Genomic DNA, 12,778 nt, shown 5'->3' on the forward strand with positions numbered 1-12,778 from the left:
ACTCCCTTCCTTAACCACATCAAAAATGCCATACAAAAAGAAAACAAACACACACACCATACACATGCAAGTATAGGGTAAGTATCCATAAGAAACACACATAGAATAAACCATCTATCTAATCATCGTCAATAATTGCAAACACTATAATAATCATCATACATACATGAAATATAAAGTACCAATTAATCTCATCATATATCAACTAAATCTGAAACAATATCTGAGAATCCCAAAATAATGTCACTAATAATGATCAACATAAAACTATCTTAAAAGAGTTTGACAAAGATAACGAAAATGTGACCTAGGGGTAGGCACTATAGGCTTGGTAAATATGTCAGCAATCTATTCCTTTGTATGGACATATTCCAATCTGATCTCCTTATCATGCACTAATCATCTAACAAAGTGATACTTTATTGCAATGTGCTTGGTTTTGGAATGCATTACTAGATTCTTTGATATGTTGATTACACTTGTATTATCACAAAACATAACAACTAGTTCTTTGATCTCAACCTTCATGCCTTCCAATAACTACTTAAACCAAACAATATTAGAACAATTTACTACTATTGCAACATACTTTGCTTCTGCTATAGATTGGGATGTACAATTTTTCTTTCACTTGTCCAAGAAACCAACCACTTTTCAAGAAAGAATGCTCCACCACTTGTACTCTTTCTGTCATCAATGTTTCCTACCTAATCAGCATCAATAAACACTTTCAAGTCCAAATTTCCTTCAAATTTGTACCACAATCCATAATCTTCAGTGACTTTCAAGTATCTCAAGATCCTTTTGATTGCCATCATGTGATTTTCTCTAGGTTTTGCTAAAAATCTTGCTACTATACTAACTGCAAGAGGAATGTCAAGCCTTGTATGAATTACATACTACAATTTTTCAATCATTGATCTATATAAGGTCTGATCTACCTCTTTTGATTCATCATCCTTGGTAAGCTTTAGTCCAGTACACATGGGCATTCCAACTGATTTTGAATCTTCCATACCAAACTTTTTGAGTATCTCCTTGATGTATTTAGATTGAGTGATGTAGATACCATTCTTGCTCTATTGAATTTGAAGACCAACAAAGAATTTAATCTCACCAAATATAGACATTTCAAACTCCTTGTTCATTTTCTTTGAAAATTCTTTCCATAGATCATCATTTCCTATAAATAAAGTGTCATCCACAAATAATTCTACCAAAACAATCTTATTATTTGCTCCTTCCTTGATATACAAGTTACTATTATCATTAGTTCTCTAAAAACTAGTCTGAATAAGATAGTTATGCAATCTTTCATACCATGCTCTAGGGACTTGTTTTAGACCATACAATTTTTTGTGTAATTTGTAGACCATGTCCTTGTCTACATCAACAAAACCTTCAGGTTTCTCAATGTAGACTTCTTCATCAAGAATATCATTGAGAAATGTTGATTTGACATCCATATGATATACCTTAAATCCTTTGAATGTAGCATATGAAAGCAAGGTCTTAACACCTTCTAGTCTTGCAATGGGAGAAAAAGTCTCTCCATAGTCTATTCCTTCTTCTTGAGAGTAGTCTTTACATACTAGTCTAGCTTTGTTCCTTGATACCTTACCATATTCATTCAACTTATTTTTGAATACCCACTTAGTTCCAATCACATTTTTATATTTAGGCCTAGGTACAAGAGTCCATGTTTTGTTCTTCTCTATTTTCTCTATCTCTTCATTCATAGCCTCAATCCAACTTTCATTTTCTAATGCATCTTTGAGATTTCTAGGTTCAAAATCAGCAAGTAAACAAGTACCTTTTAATTTAATTCTTATCATAGTACCTTCAAATTTGACTCCAATAATCTGATCTAGTGCATGATGTCTCTTGACATACTTGGCCAATACAAGTTCCTTTCCTTTTGACTGAGTTCCACTGTCTTCATTTTGAATTTCAATTTATGGCTCTGGTTGATCTGAATGTTACTTGGGTCCTTTAGACTCAGTAGGCATTGGCTCGGTAGCATTTGAATGTGCCTCAGGTTTCTGCAACTTGGTTTGAACTTCTTGCAACTTAGTGATTGAAGATTGAGGAGTAGAAGTTTCCTAATTGACAGATGTATCTAGCACTATATTAGGTTCAATGAAAACAAATCTCTTGTAATCTTCTATTTCTTTTTTTCTCTCTTCTTTAGTCCTTTCTAAAAACTCATCAACTTTCACATGTGCACTTTCTCTAACTTTTTGAGTGGATAAATTCAAACATCTATATGCCTTACTCTTGCAAGAATATTCCAAAAATATGCCTTCATCATCATTCACATCAAATTTTCCTTTTCTAGATTCTTTCAAGATGTAACATATACTTCCAAATACTTTTAGGTAACTTACATCAGGTTTATAGCCATACCATAACTCATAGGGGGTTTTGAATGAGTCATTCTTCAACTATACTTAGTTCAAGGTATGAATTGTAGTGCTAATAGCTTCATTCTAGTATTTGATAGCAATGTTCTGTTCAATTATTAGAGTTCTTGTACAATCCATGATAGATCTATTCCTCCTTTCAACTATTCCATTCTACTCGAGAGTTCTAGGAGTTGATACCTATCTTTTGATTCCTCTTTCAATGTAAAAGTTATTGAATTCATGAGAGATGAACTCACCACCTCTATCTAATCTCAAGTACTTCAATCTTTTTCCTATTTCCTTCTCTACTCTGGCTGAATACTATTTGAATTTTTCAAGTGCTTCTAACTTTTCTCTTAGATACATGACAGTCATCATTCTAGAGTAGTCATCAACAAAAAGAATGAAGAACTTTTCTCTAGTATAGCTCTCAATTCCAATAGGTCCACACAAATCAGTATGCACAATTTCTATAATTTCTTTAGACTAATAGTTTTTTCTTTTAAAGCTAGTCTTTCCCATCTTACCAATCTGACAATTCTTGCATAGACCAACATCAAGTTTCTTTATACCACAAATGCCTCTTACTTTTCTAAATTTTCTTATTTTCACCAAGTTATCAAAATTCACATGACATAACCTTTTGTGCCATAACCAAATTTCTTCAACTTGAGCAATAAAACATGAACATTCACCAAGTTCAAGATAGAACAAGTTACCTTTTGTTTGTATGCTTGATCTAATCAGCTTTCCCTTGTCATCTAGTAGTCTTTCTTTTCCATGCATGAATTCCACTTTGAATCCAATATTGATTAGCTATGCCAGACTCAATAGATTCTATTTTAGTCCTTCAACCCAATAGGAATTATCACATACAATCTCTTTGGTTAGTGAGATTTTTCCTTTTCCTTTTATGCAACAAGGTTTTATTACCAAACCTCACACTGCTTCCATCATAGTCTTCAAAATATTCAAACTTTGTTTTGTCACCAGTCATATAATGTGAATAATCACTTTCTATGATCCATGTATCATTTTTTCTCATATGAGAGATAAGTGCCATCTTATCTTCCTCATCATTATCAGATTCATCTTTAATAGCAATGTAAACAATTTCATCTTCACTATTATCAAAATTCTTAGAATCCTTACCCATGAAACATGTTTTCTTACCTCTGTCCTTGAATGATTTGAAATCTTTCTTGCCATTACACTTGTGACCTTTCTTCTTATCCGTGTTTTTCTTGTTTGGACACACTTGCATGTTCACTCATTACAATTTAGAATTCACAACTTGACCTTTTATTTATATCTTACAAATTGTCAATTTGGCTCATTTACAAGTTACAATTACCAATAATCATTACATTAGTCAGCTATAATCATTACATAAAAAAATTAAGCTTTATTTCTCAAAACAATGAAATACTTCATTGGCAACCCTACTTGGTAGACACTGCTTCAGAAATGATTTCCAATGTTAACCAACTAAAGCTTAGTGAACACTACGAACTTTGCAAAACCCTTTGGAGATTGAGTGAACTTGGTAAACACTAACTTTCCTTTGCTAACCTTGTGAGCTCGGTTACCATTGACTTCTACGACAAAATACTTCAATGCTCGAGGGAGCTTGGTAAAACCTATTTTCACAGAGTAACTTTTAGGAATGCTTGGTAGACTCTAAATTTTTTTTTCCTAACCAACTAAGTTTGGTAGACTCTGTAATTTGCTTTGCTAACCAACTGAGCTCGGTAGACTTTATAATTTTCTTTGCTGACCAACTGATATGACATTTGTGTAACATCAAAGACAACACACAATTGAACAACTATATCCAATAATTAACTATATTAATGAGTCTATTTAAAATATCTAGAGCAATAAACTTAACACATGGAATGCAATGAAAACTAGATTAATCATTTCTATGAATTAGTGGAACTCTAAATGATATTTTTGAATATCTAATACTTGGTAAAATTTATTTACATGAACAATCTAATTGAAAGACATTTTCTTTGTGTTGCCTCATATTTCAATTGAGCATGACTCCAAAAACTCATATTTATTACATGAGTATCAAAATAATGGATATGATTTGAGGTGAATCTATTTCACATTCCACCTATGATGATTATGATGTATCGATCCTTCCATTTCATTACATCTAATGCATGACATTGAACCTTAAAACACACATATATTTATGATGATATCCAAATTTCTTCATTCACTTTATGAATCCATCCTTCACAACAATGTACATAAAATGAAAATCTCACTTTTATTATTCATTACACAAATGACAAAATAGAAGGGTTCAATTCTTACAATGCAATATACAATAACATGGAGAAGGATTTCATCCCTTAAAATACATTAAAAAATTACACATCCCTTCCTTCCTACTAAGCAATCATTCATTGCAACAACATGAATAAGATGGAGAGAGATTCTCCAATACATATATAATACATAATGACAAGTTTTCTCCTTCAAGCAACATCTACAAGATGATCTTCTCAAGCTTTTTCCATTTTCTCCCTTGAGTAGAAAATCTAAAAATACATCACAAAAAAACAACAAAGACCATTGGTACTCTCCACCCAACCATAGACCTCCAAAAAGGCCACCCTCAAACTAGGGAACAAGGCTCAAACTAGGTTTCACATACAATCCTGCAAATGCATATACATTACATTACAACACTTGAACAAATCCATCCCAAGGATATTTCATAGTGGTTCACCAATGGAGCCATGAACATATGGTGAAGGTGTGATTTTCAATAGTAGACTTTATATATCAAAAATATTTTCAATAACAATTTTCATGCCCTTTTGAGGCTTTCACAAATTAGAAAATTCCATGCCCTTTTAGGGCCTTCAAAATCATCCTCCAAACACACTACCATTAGCTATAGATTCCTTGAAGCCCATACTCTATAAAATTCCTCATCTCCACCATACTTCCCTTATCACCCCCAAGAAACATATAAATTATTATGACATACAATGAAGCCCTTACTCCAAGGTTCTCAACTACATTGTCAAGCATAACTAACCCCTTCGCCCAAGACTTCTCTTTCCTTAAAAAAGGGTGAGTGAAGCCCTCACACCCATAAGAACACTCATGCGCAAAATTATGAAAAAACAAAGCACGAAATAGTGAGAATACAAACTTCATGCTCTTCATAACACAACACAAAGTGATACAAGATGATACCACGTATTTTTCTTACAATAGAATTCTTATTTCCTACATGCTCATGAATGCAATGCCATGATTCAACTTCAAAATGGAAGAAAATAATTGCATTGTAAGAAACATCAACCTTGAATCCTTTTTGCAAAAATGGAGGTGAGAAGTTGTAGAAGATCTCCCTCCAAGCTTCTAAACCCTAAGAGTCTCTAAAATTAGAGAGTGGGTAGAAGACCCACTAATTTCCCCTCCAAGACCTCTAAAAATCCTCCAACTTCTCACTTAGCTAAAAATGGTCCAAACAAGAAGCATCCCTTTTCCACCCTCCTTGCCCATTTCTAAAATTGTAATCTTGACCAAGAGGGAGAAACATGTGAACTCTTCAATTTCGAAATTCTAAGAAAGTGACTTGTTTGGAGGGTTCCCAAGGTTGTCTAGGCCTACTAAAGGTTAAATTTAGACCCCAAACCCATAGTGATAACATGTGGCACTTATTTTTCACCAAAATAACCCCCTAGGACCACTTCTTGATCCCAAAAAGTTAATGGAAAATTAGAATTTGAAATTCAAATGGATAGGGACTTATCTCAACATCATCTAATGTAAGGTCAACTTGGGTACTATGTTGGGGTTAGGTTTAGGTTATGGTTCTTTGACCAAAAACCCTAAATGCCAAGTCATCTCCATGTGGACAACACAAGTGTCAAGTGACAGAAAAAATAACACATTACATTTAAAGTGACTTGTCTTTGATAATACATGAATTCAACTATTCCATACATACCATTCAAATTATGAAACAAAACACATTACAATGAGGTCTAAATATTTTATTCAACCTTGGCTATGTCATGTTTATAGTGGTTTGAGCCTTGGTTCCCTATTAAACCCTGCAGTTAAATTCCTACACACTAAACTTGAGCATCAGTAGTCTAAGAAAATCATGTAAAAAATATGTAAATAGGTGCAATAAATCATTATCACATTCAACATTAGGCTTTCATTATTCATCATTTCCAATTAACTTTACCTTTTCTAATCATTTTCATGTAAAATATTTGAAACATTAAAATATCAATCCTTGCTTATCAATATTGAACTTTACTTAACATGATTTGAATAACATTCTAAATACCTTATACTCTATTTTCTATCATAGTGATGAAATATTGAAACCATGACTATTGAGTCACCAGGCATGTGAATTAGGTCCTACTAATTTCCATTTAAACATTACAATTTGACGCATTTTTACAATTCAGTTTCTATTAAAGAAATTAAAATAATTTAGAACATGAAATGGAATCATTAAATATATCAATTAGGTCCTTATGTGTAGACATAAGTGTGGATCATCAAAATGCAAATATTAAAATGACATAACCCTATAGTCTCAAAATTGTATCAAAACATTGAATTAGAAGTATCATAAAGAAAATATGTCATCTATGCTAGGGTAGATTGGGTGAGGCCTCATAGATCAAACAAGCTTAGAATAGAGAAAGGAAGGCTAAGTTTGATAAGAAGATTAGATAGAGAAACCTAGCAGTGAAGGATAGAACAAAGCATATCAGATAAGGATATTAGTTTGACACATTGAAGATAGCATATCTATAAATGGCTTTAAGAGAAACACAAATGATTAGGTACTGTGATATTCTAATAGATAAATCATATCAAATCTCTTGACATAGTCTTTTTAATAGACCTTGTTTAAATCTCCTAACAGATTCCTTACTTTATTGTAAGTGTAAAATCATTTAATCAAGGTAAGACCTAATAGTCTTGTAAATGTTTTAAAAAAGTAGACCCTTCATAGGGTAGATCATGAGAAGTGATAAAATTACAGCCCTAATAGGAAAAAATTGTTGTTGCAACATTAAAGATTTGTGGGTTTCATCCCCACCCAATTTTACCTTCATGTTGAAGTGTTTCTGGGTTACCAAAATCTTTGTATTATGTGTTTATGTTTTCATGGATTTTATGCTTATATATATTTCATTTTAGAATTACATTTTATGAATATATGGTATGATATCTAAGATATGAGATGGATTAGGAATGAATATAGTTAATTTGATATATTGTTTAAATAGAAAAAAGTTGTATATATAGATCCCGATTCACCCCCCACCCACTCAGTATCTTGTTTCCCAATAATAATTCTAACACTTTGATTATTTCCTTAGAATCATGTCCTTATATTAATCCTCCACCATAAGAATATCTTCCAACATTGGTCACAACCTTTAGCCTCTTATAAAATCTATGCATTTCATAAATATCATAGCTTTTGTCTCATAGATTCCATCCGCTATCAAATTGTCTCTAAATCCTATGTCTAGGTTATAGTAAAATTTCATGCCACCAACCACACATCTCAGTAAAAGGAAGACAAATAAAACTACTCCATATCCTCTCTGCACAAGAACTAGTGTATGTCTCAATCCTAAGGAAAAAGGAAACTTGCAGGACCCAACATCTCAAAATCAAGAACTCGACACCAAAAACATCATGACTTCAAAACACACTAATTATTCCATAGATATACTTATGGTCTTCCCTAGGAATGCATCATTGGTTAATTTCATCATTATGAAGTATTAATATTATATCAAGGTACATTTTTAAAGAGAAGATAATTGGAGGTTTTGACTTTGGACAAATGACACCATCTAATATTATCATAGATCCCACTCCATCCTATTCCAATTATTATGAGATTTGTGTTGACCATGATTCATATTTTGAAATCCTTAGAATTCATGCTCCACACATCCTCCAAATTCCAAGCATTTCTCCAAATTATTTAATTATGCCTCCATGCATACCCACCAGTACTCCTTATCCAATGTTTGACATGGGAAATCTATTTTTACAATCGTCTACACCTTTGTCCTATATCGCACATGCATATCCCTTACAAACATCATTTATGTATTCATCTTCCTCCATAGTCATATCCCAATATCAATCTTCCCATAAAAATCCTACTAGCTACATCCCTAGTCCAAATCCACCACCTTGATATCCTCCATACTATTTTCTAAATACTCAACCCAAATATAGTTATGCAATGCATCAACCTAATTTTCCTACTCTTTCCAATCTAATTACATCCACTTTATCCTTCATATACCATCCATCTTGTATTAGTCTATTATATTCCACTCCATTCTATGTCACTACAAACCCCCTTATGGAAACAACCTACAACCCTCAATCCACTTCATATTCCATACCCCAATCATCACACTTCCTCCACTAGAAAGAAAACTACCCATCACCAATAACCTAATAATGCCTTCCTTTGTAGGTTGCAAAACCATTCAACCACCACAACACCAAAAAACAAGGGTAACCCCTTACATGTACTATCTAGCCATACCATCTCATATATCCATTTCTAAACCTCCACTCATTCTCATAAGCCTACAAAATGTCATCCAACCTTTATGTATCTTTCCACGATCTACTTTTTCCAATCCTCCACCTCAAAATATAACACCCTGATCTCCAAGAAATTTTACAAGGAATCCAATAGAAAATGCATCTACTAAGTTTTATTAGTCATGTCATCCAATTCCATCACATGGTGTTAGTGATAAATCCTTTCCATCTCACATGCATATCATTCCATCTCCTATCACCATTGAAACCCTCTCATCCATTGAATGCCTTGAATTCATATCCACATATCCTCCTCCTAACATTATCCAAACCCCATCTAATGAACCTCATGATTCCTTTCTCCATCTGCCCATCCCCATTGAATAAATATAAGGATTGTGTGCAAAATCATGTCAAAATATCCATTGGAATAAATCACAATCCTACTTGTAATGACCATTTTTAGGGTTCATTGTTTATGTGCAACTTTTTCTTTAATTCATATCCCTTTTATAATATTTCTCTCTGATTGGCTATCTCTAACATACAATTTTTTATCCACACTGCATATACAGGTTGAAGAATTATGTATAACTATAGAGATATAGGTTGTGGCTGATATTTGTTTCTTGTATATATTGACTCTCTCATAAAAAGGTTGTCATTTATCTTTACTTGGGAGACTATGCTTCTAATGATACCATCTCAAATATAGAACGGAATAACTTGCATATTCAATTATCATTGCTATCAAGTCTGCTCAATCTAGTGCTCCACATGGGAAAATATGCCCTCTCTTTGTGTCATGAGACTTGTATTTATATCCTCCGTCTATCATGAAAGGTTGAAATGCAATAGTTGTCACCCTTCATAAAAAATAATAGAATGTATTTTGATTCATCACGATAATAGTCAACATAATAATAAGTGATTAAAACAACATTTTTGCCAAGCCTGATTACATGTCTCATTATGACAAATGGAAATTAATTTAATTAATTTGTTGCACCCAATTCATATATTGGCCAAGTCTTGTGATAATTAATGGTAATTATGTTATCTAGCCTAAAGACACATATCATCTTAGTATGCATTAGTGATATAAGTTGGATCAGCCAATAATGTTCAAATGATATCCAAATGCAAGCATGATGCAAGCTATTATGCTTACGGCTAGATGCAGTAAATAAAGGTTGATGCTATGATATTGTTATGATGATGATGCAAGATATGATGCAGTGGTATGAATGATGATTATGCAATCATATCAAGATGGATGTATCCATGTATGATGTGAATATGCATCCATCATGTATGTATGTAAGACAAATACATTATGCATATGTATATGATGGCATGCCACAGATAGATGCATCTATGTTGACAATGTTGCATATCAAATCAATGCAGTGCAAGATCAAACTGTAACAAATGAATTTTCTTAACTAAAAAGATCAGAACTAGAATCTAATTTAAAATAGATATGAAAGTAATATACTTCAACTAACTACTGAAATATCACATCTTTAATTCCATTTCATAATCTAATATCATTAATCGTTATTTATATATTTTTATACTATAATAATAATAATATATCAATATTATATAATAGTGCTTGATGCACTACTATTAATATTTATATATTTAATATTTATTTAATAATAGTGTGCCTAATTTATTAATAACATTATTGTTATTATTATGTGGACAATGGATATTCTTTATTAATATTATCAATCTTTTATTTATTATATTTTAAGACTATTATCACATTATAATTATAATATAATATTATACTACATTAGTAATTTGACCTTTAACATTACCTCATTGCCTTAGTAATGTATTATTATTATATCAATAATGTATTATTATTTATTGTTTAATAATATATTATACCATAAATAATATATCAATATTTCTTTTAATATATTATAACATTAAGAAATAATATATTTATTTATTCATAATAATTTACTTATATTACCCAAATTAAGGGACATGACACTACCATTCTACCTACTCCATCTCAATATCCTCCCATCCCATGTATTCCGCTACATGATACATTTTTACCATCCAATCCATCTAAAGAGTAGTCACCATCTACTCCATATCAAGATCCTACCCTTTCATTCGCTACACCATTTCAACATCCTATTGTTTCATTCATCCTTCCAAGTCAAGATTCATTTCCATCCACCCACTTAGAGAAAGATAATCAAACCTTATCGCCTTTCCTTCATGATCCTTCATCTCCTATAATAAATGAAAATATATCTACATAAGAAGAAATAATTTTTATACCTGAAACTTCTACTCCTCCACCTACTAATGGGCTCACATCTTGTATTCCAAATAATAAACATCATATTGAAAAAAAGAAAAAAAAAATGTATCTCTCGATGTTGGTATCCCTTCTATCCTTTCATAGTCACAAGTCCTTCCTTCTTCACCCCAAAGTTTTCATCCATCTTATTCCACATCCATTTTGGCCCCTTATCCTACTACTTCTTTCTATCCCTCTAATTTTTATTGGTATATCTCTTATCTAAATCCTTCATATTTCCATGTATTTTGGGTTCTTATATACCTAATCTAAATCCTTTATCTCCTCCACATATTTTTGGTCCAGCTCCTTCCTCACTTCCGTCTATTTTAGGTCCTTATCCTTCATTCCTTCCATCCATTTTAGAAAATTACATGCATCCATAACATGTATTCTAATCCATCATTACATCCCCTTGAATAAAAACCCTAGATCATCAAAGACACCCATCCTTGAATTTGTTCCATCCTTCAACCTTTATCATTAGATCCATAATCTCTCCATATTCTCCATGCTCTTGTTCCCCTACCATGACTAATGGAAGAAAATTGGATTCCAAAATTAAAACATCATAAATCCAAAAATCGACAAAAATTCACAAAAATCCAAGTATCGACATGTACCATCTAAAATACATGCTCAAGAAGAGAAATATCTAATCCAAAAGAAAGAAAAATTTAAAAGTCCATAAATGCCCAAAATGAAAAATTCAAAATTCATGTAGATACCTAAGATAGTCATAAAATAAATTCATCTTAAAGAAAAATCTCAAATTTCATACATTTTTGCTACTCAATAAGCCTCATCTATTCATAACTTACCTAAATCTCCCTATTCACATCCCCCATCCCTCCAATTCACTCTTAGTTCTTATGCTTCTTATCCTACATTATCAATCCTCCATATTTTAACTTTACTTTTGGTCATTATATTCCTCCTATAGACACCTAAATCTGATTACATCAATAAGTAATCGTATTTAGTCATCTCCTAAGATATTATTGATTAAATATTTACTATTTAATTAATTAATTGCCATCCCCTAGTTAATTAATTAATTTAATTAACTATAGTCCAATTGATAAAATCAAATGATCACCCAAAATCAATTTATCAATTAAATCCATTTTCCCCTATTAAATTCAATAAATCATCAAATCTATTCAATTTAATTTCATACTCTCATTTTATTGAATAAATAATTTAATAAAATATGTAAAAGCCTAAAATCCTCCCTAAACCCTATCCTAACCCCTAATCCAATCACCCATACTAACCTCACTTAGCCTCCTAGCTAACCCATCCCATCAAAGCTAAATCACTCATCCCCTAACCCCTCTTCTAAGCTAATCCTAATCCCCCTTCTAATCATGTTCACAATCATAAACATGGGTTAAGACTTGGTAACCCAAGCTAAAGTAAACAAATATCTTCTCTCCTCACCCATCCT

This window comes from Cupressus sempervirens, chromosome 10 (assembly GCF_028749045.1).
Source record: "Cupressus sempervirens isolate cs-2001-9-10 chromosome 10, ASM2874904v1, whole genome shotgun sequence".
Classification (NCBI taxonomy): Eukaryota; Viridiplantae; Streptophyta; class Pinopsida; order Cupressales; family Cupressaceae; genus Cupressus; species Cupressus sempervirens.